The 6,649-nt window shown below is 42.5% G+C and overlaps 1 long non-coding RNA gene across 1 annotated transcript in view; it reads left to right on the plus strand.

Moving 5' to 3' along the window:
• The first annotated feature begins 2,258 nt into the window (after positions 1-2,258).
• Positions 2,259-6,649, plus strand: part of LOC105545621 — a 17,526-nt gene continuing 13,135 nt past the window's right edge. Inside the window, exon 1 of the long non-coding RNA XR_001006953.1 lies at positions 2,259-2,315. This is a non-coding gene — a long non-coding RNA (uncharacterized LOC105545621). The remainder of the gene's footprint in view (positions 2,316-6,649) is intronic.

The following is a 6,649-nucleotide window of genomic DNA, read 5'->3' on the forward strand; positions in this document are numbered from 1 at the left end:
TTCATTCATTCAGCAAATATTTATTGATCAACTCCCATGCTATTTATACCATGTCTAAAGTGGGCAGTCCCTACTCTTTCCCAGCTAATTATTTTCAGGCAGGAATGTGGGCCTACCATTGCTAGATGTTATTTTTTTAAGAGACACGAGTAATTCAGATTTTTATGTAGAAATTGTCCAATTTTTAAATGTGAACAACAAATTAAAACTTTTTAAAACTACTGCCTGGGTCAAAGTAAACACATCTTTAAGTTACCTTTAGGGCTGGGTGCAGTGGCTTATGCCTGTAATTCCAGCACTTTGGGAGGCCAAGATGGGAGGATTGCTTGAGCCCAAGAATTCGAGATCAACCTGAACAACAAGGTGAGACCCCATCTCTACAAAAAAGAAAAAGAAAATAAATTAGCCGGGTGGAGTGTCGTGTGCCTGTAGTCCCAGCTACTCAGGGGGCTGAGGTGGGGGAGCATTGCTTGAGCCAGGGAGGTTGAGGCTGCAGCGAGCTGAGATCGTGCCACTGCACTCTAGCCTGTATGACAGAGTGAGACTCTGTCTCAAAAAATAAAAAATTAAAATTAAAAAAGAAAATCAAATTTGCCATGGGGTCCAACAGTTTGTGACCTCTGTTCTAATCCTAACAAAAGTAGGTGACATCAAGGCCTTAGCCTCTCCACTCCTTCAGTCCCACCAGTCGTGCTACAGTTCAGCCACCTGGAAACCCAGGCACACACCTAGTACTCCACCCTGTGCCCTATGTCTGTCGTGTAAGTAGTGAGTTTTAGATGTGTGTTTAAAACAATGTCCTCTGCTTAAAGGCCTTGTAGGGGTCCCCAGCAATGCTCACTTCTCAACCTCCCATTCCACTCTCTCCTATATTCTTTCCATTAGGCTGCTCTGGCTTTCTTTCAGTTTCTTGGCCATCCCACGTTGCCTTCTGCCACAGGGTCTTTGCACTTGCCACTCTTTTTCTGGAACATTGCACTTTTCTCTTGTGAATGTAAGACAAGAGACTATTTTCTGAAACAATCTTCATTGTCCTAGACCAGATCATGTCCCGCTAATTTATCTTGTTATTATTGTGTTTTGCTCTATTGTAGCATTGCAGTGGCAATGAGCATGTAATTCATAGATCTCTTTCTGATGAACGGCCCCAGCTGCTGTACTCCAAATCCATCACCACATGTCTGCAGAGACCACACTTCCCAGTGGCTGTTCCCAGCTTACAGCTAAGCCCAGCAGGAAAACTAAGCCAGTTCCATCCTTGAAAAAGTGGGACTCTTCTGATGGGCAATTGTGCCTTTGCCAGAACTTCCTTAGGATGACACTGAATCTAAGACCACCCATCCACCTATCCTCCTCTCTCTTCTTCACAGAGCTGCTTCCCTGTCTGATGGCTTTCCTGGCCTTCTCCAGCCTCCCCCCACCATTTTCTTTTTTCTTTTTTTTTTTCTGTTTATTTATTTATTTTTGAGACAGGGTCTCGGTCTGTTGGCCAGGCTGGAGTGCAGTGGCGTGATCATGACTCACTGTAGCCTCGAACTCCTTGGCTCAAGCGATTCTCCCACTTCAGCCTCCCAGTAGCTGCGACGACAGGCATGCGGCACCATAGTTGGCTAATTTTTTATGTTTTTTTGTAGAGATGGGGTTTTGCTGTGTTTCCCAAGCTCGTCTTGAACTCCTGGACTCAAGCAGCCTACTTACCTCAGTCTCCCAAAGTGCTGGGATTACATGCGTGAGCCATTGTGCTTGACCTCCAATTTTCACTCACAGGCATTTTCCCCAATAAATCCCTTACCTGTTTATTCCCGTCTTAGTGTGCGTCACGGAGGACCTGAACTAACACAAGTATCTATTATGGTGGTAAATTTATGTTTATATATGTAATTTTTTAAGTGACTAGTTTTTATTCCTTGATCTCATTCCTCAAAGCAAACCTCTTTTTGATCTTTTTTAAATTAAACAACTCAAAGCATTTAGTTTTATACATATATACACAATCATATATGTGTGATTATTTGACAAATGCTTACCTCCCAGACTAGATATGAGGGCAGAGACCAGATTGAGTATATGTTTGTCTTTGGTTTATCATTAAATCCCAAGACCTCCACCGGGACGGAGCTCCCACACTGTGAGCTCCCACAGTGGGTGCTCATGAACATTTGTTAATTTCACAGTGATTGAAACAATTAAAAATATAATGCATTATAAAAAATGGAAGGTATGCTTAAATGTAATGTATGTTTGTCCCAACTGGAGGCTTTATAGTTATTTTTCAACATGGGAAACTGAAATTGGGCATAACCTTGCGGAAGAAGGTAACTATAAGGCAAATGTGGTCAGTCACAATAGTCCATGTTGTAATATAGGGACTTAGAATTGGATTACATTTCAGTGTGCTTGTAGGGTGGACCTCTGGTTTCTCCTTACCTAAGCCATAATAGTTTAGTAATGGAGAATACACTAAAAAGTGTCAATTCAAATACTGATCAAGATGGAGCAAGTGAGGTAGTAGGCAGTGAAAGCAGCTGACATCGTTTTGAGACCTGACTTGCTTGAAGTGGGCTAGCTCCGGATCTTGGGCAAGTCACTTTGCCTCTTCTGATTCAGATATTTCCATCTGTACCATGAGAGGAGTGGCCTGAGACTCTGAGGCACTTCTAGCTTGGATTCTAAGTGGAGAGGAGAAAGAGGTTGGGGAGGAGGGACCTCTTTCTTGCTCCTTACTGTGTTCCCAGTACCTACCTTGGTGCCTGAATTTTAGGAGGCACTCAAGAAATCTTGCCTGAACGAATGAATGAAAACCTTAATGGAGAATACCTCCTCTTTCGCCTGGGTACACACTGTTTCAGGGCCCCAATCTGTGCTAGCAGGGGAGGCAGGAAGCAGCTGTTTACCTTTGAGGGAGCGGCTGGGTGATCTGCCTGTGTAAACAGCCATTTACCCAGGTGTCAAGAGGAGCAACTGAAAGAGAACACACATTTATTCCTTTCCTCATGGTAATGATCCAGAAATCCTGGCTTGTCTCTGCATTTTTCCGGGCACTGCTGCAGTGGGAGCCTGGCCTTTTTCTAAAGCAGCCCCAGGCCAAGCCACGAACCCCATTACTACTCTCCCACACCTACCCCAAGTCACCTCTCTAGTCACCCTTCTAGTCACCTTTTTGCCCTTCAGGACAAAAATCGGTATCTGAAGTTACCTTTTAATCGAATGTTTTGGCCTGCCTGTTGTCTGTATCCTTTTGCTACAATGTAAACACCTTGAGAATAAATCGCCTTGTTCGATGCCCTGCCCCCATACCTGGAAGAGTGTCTGGTACTTGGTGGGGCTGCTCAATCAATGGACATTGACTGATGGACAGGTGAGGCTTGTGTCAAGCCTGGTTTAGTGCAGTCCCCGATCTGAAAGGGTGCCTGAAATTCCCATTACTAAAGTCACCTCTTGGGTTAAGTCTGCATTCTTCATTCAATCACAGCACACCACTTTTAGCTTTGTCATATTTCCTATTTTTACTTACTTATTTCCTTAATTCATCTTCCCTATTTAAATAAGTGTATTTAAAATGCAAATTGTACGTCATGGCTATAAACAGAAACTGACTGCACTTTCCGTAAGTAGAAAGTAACCATGAAAATAAATACAACAATCACAAACTGTAGTGGCAAGAGGATGATGGATGGATCTCTATTTCAACATATTCTTTATCTTGTAATACTAGGTATTTTATCGTAAGTATTTACAAGCATTATTTTGATATAGGGTTCATAGACTTCACCAGATGTCCAAAGGAGCCCATAGCATTTTCCTTAAGAACACCAGAGTAGAGATACCAAGATATTGACTACCAAGCTTGAGATCTTTCTCTATTAAAAAAAAAAAATTATCAAATAGCCTTAGGATGGTATAAAAGACATGTTAGCACCAAGCTGAGATTTCCTCTATGACACAATCAGAAGGACTAAAAGGAAACAGAAAAGGGGCCAGGTATCTCACACCTATAACTCCAGCACTTTGGGAGGCCAAGGTAGGAGGATCACTTGAGGCCAGGAGTTGAAGACTAGCTTGGACAACATAGTGAGAGCCTGTCTTTACAAAATTTTTCTTAGAAACTTAGTTGGATATGATGGTGCATGCCTGTAGTCCCAGCTACTCAAGAGGTTGAGGCAGGAGGATCACTTGAGCCCAGGAGTTTGAGGCTGCAGTGAGCTATGATTGCACTACTGCACTACAGTCTGGACAACAGAGTGAGAACCTTCTCTTAAAAAGAAAAACAGAAAAGAGAGTGACTTTCTCCATGTAACTTAGTGCCTGTGGGCTCCATTAAATCATCTCAAGGTACCTGAGGTGACTTAATGGAGCCCTCAGACAATAAGACTTAATAGGGTGTTCTGAAACTCCAATTGCCCATACATTACTTAGGGTTAAAATTGCAAATATATTAGTACCATTATTTTGTATTATCAGTTCATATCATTAAATATTTGTTGAAGGAGTATTATATACACAGCTCATGTGCCAAGTTCATGTACTAAGTATCTCTTGAGTAATGTGAGTGGAGAATGACCACGTAATCACGGTTATTTTAAAGTCTATGTCTAGTAACTCCAATATCCAGACACTCTTAGGGTCCGTCCCTCTCATCTATTTCTTCAATCATGTGGTCTTGTCTCCTTAAATGACTGGTAGTTTGAAATTAGATGCCAGATGTGTACATAAGATTAAGATAATTTGAGCCTCTTGGTAATTTTATTTTCTTTCAAAGAAGATTCATTTTTATTTTTAGTAAATGGTTAGCATAGAGGCAGATCACCTAATCCAATCAGGGATAATGTTTAATCAAAGCTAGACTTTGTTCTTTGTGAGGGTTGGTCTATTTCTGGTTCACCCCTACGTTCTAGGGTACAGCCCTTGGTGGATGTCAACTAAAACCTTGGGATGCTTATCACGGACTCTTTTCCTTATAGGGCTCTGAATTCTAATTTTTTCCCTCAGTATGATAAGACTGCAAGAAGCCTAGCTCAGCTTCTCTGCTCTCAGCCACTACTTGTGAATCAGCTAAAGACCTTGAGAGCAAAGCAGACTGAATGTTGAGCACACCTCTTTGTACTTCCCTTTTCTCAAAAATATTAGCCCCTCAAGTCCTTGCTGACATGGTAGCTCTCTAATGCCTTCAAACCAAATCAGTCGAATATTTTGTCAGACTTTTCGAGTTGCTCTTGGCTAATGGATTGTTTTGCAACAAACAAGTCTATCATTACAGCCTGCAGGCCATATTATTACATGGCAAAAGCAAATTACAAAAGAATATGTAGGGCATGATCCTATATTCATTAAAATAAAAATATTGATAATTTTTTAAGAAAATGCTTAGGAATGTAATCTGAAAGAAGAGTCATCTAATCATTTACATTGGTTATGTAGTATTTCATTTCACTTTCTATGCTACATATTTTTTTGTAATGTTTGGACTCCAGTTTTTAATAAAGATGTGTTTCATAATAAGAAGAAATTCATAAGGTCATTTCCAAAAGATGAAAGAAATAAAAAAGACATAACAAAATAGCTGGAAAGTGAGCTTACCCTTATCTCTGTTTCCTGATTTGGGAAAGCCAAGCTTACAGAATATCCAGCAATATAGGGAAAGGTATGGTACCCCGGTTAGACTTATGCTATTAATTATGGTAGCCTTCCCTTACAGTATCAAGGGGCCTCTTGGTTCAAGGATTTTCAAAGTTGATGAATTAACTGTGGTGACTCCAAATTATTTACTGGGTCATTTAAACTACTTGATCTGCAAACAAAAGGGAAACTGAAATTATAGAAATCTTCTAACCCTAGGAAAACATTTACTTAGCCAAACTAACTTTAGCATGTGACTAATTAAAAACAAATTCCTTGGGCGGGAGGGGGCGCTCCCAAGATGGTCGAATAGGAACAGCTCCAGTCTCCAGCTCCCAGCATGAGTGACACAGAAGACGGGGGATTTCTGCATTTTCAACTGAGGTACTGGGTTCATCTCACTGGGGCGTGTCAGACAATTGGCGCTGGTCTGCGGGTGCAGCCTGATCAGAGAGAGCTGAAGCAGGGCGAGGCATCACCTCACCTGGGGAGCGCAAGGGGGAAGGGAATTCCTTTTTCTAGCCAAAGGAAATTGAGACACACAACACCAGGAAAATCGGGTAACTCCCACCATAATACTGTGCTTTACCAAGGGTCTTAGCAAACGGCACATAAGGAGATTATATCCCACACCTGGCCCAGAGGGTCCCCCGCCCACAGAGCCTCCCTCATTGCTAGCACAGCAGTCTGAGATCTAACTGCAAGGCAGCAGCCGGGCTGGGGGAGGAGCGCCCACCATTGCTGAGGCTTAAGTAGGTACACAAAGCCACAGGGAAGCTCGAATTGGGTGGAGCACACCACAGCTCAAGGAGGCTGGCCTGTCTCTGTAGACTCCTCCTCTGGACACAGGGCATGGTGAAACAAAAAGCAGTAGAAACCTCGGCAGAGGTAAATGCCCCTGTATGACAGCTTTGAAGAGAGCAGTGGTTCTCCCAGCACGGAGGCTGAGATCTGAGAATGGACAGACTGCCTGCTCAAGTGGGTCCCTGATCCCTGAGTAGCCTAACTGGGAGACATCCCCCACTAGGTGCAG

This window comes from Mandrillus leucophaeus, unplaced genomic scaffold (assembly GCF_000951045.1).
Source record: "Mandrillus leucophaeus isolate KB7577 unplaced genomic scaffold, Mleu.le_1.0 Scaffold333, whole genome shotgun sequence".
Lineage (NCBI taxonomy): Eukaryota > Metazoa > Chordata > Mammalia > Primates > Cercopithecidae > Mandrillus > Mandrillus leucophaeus.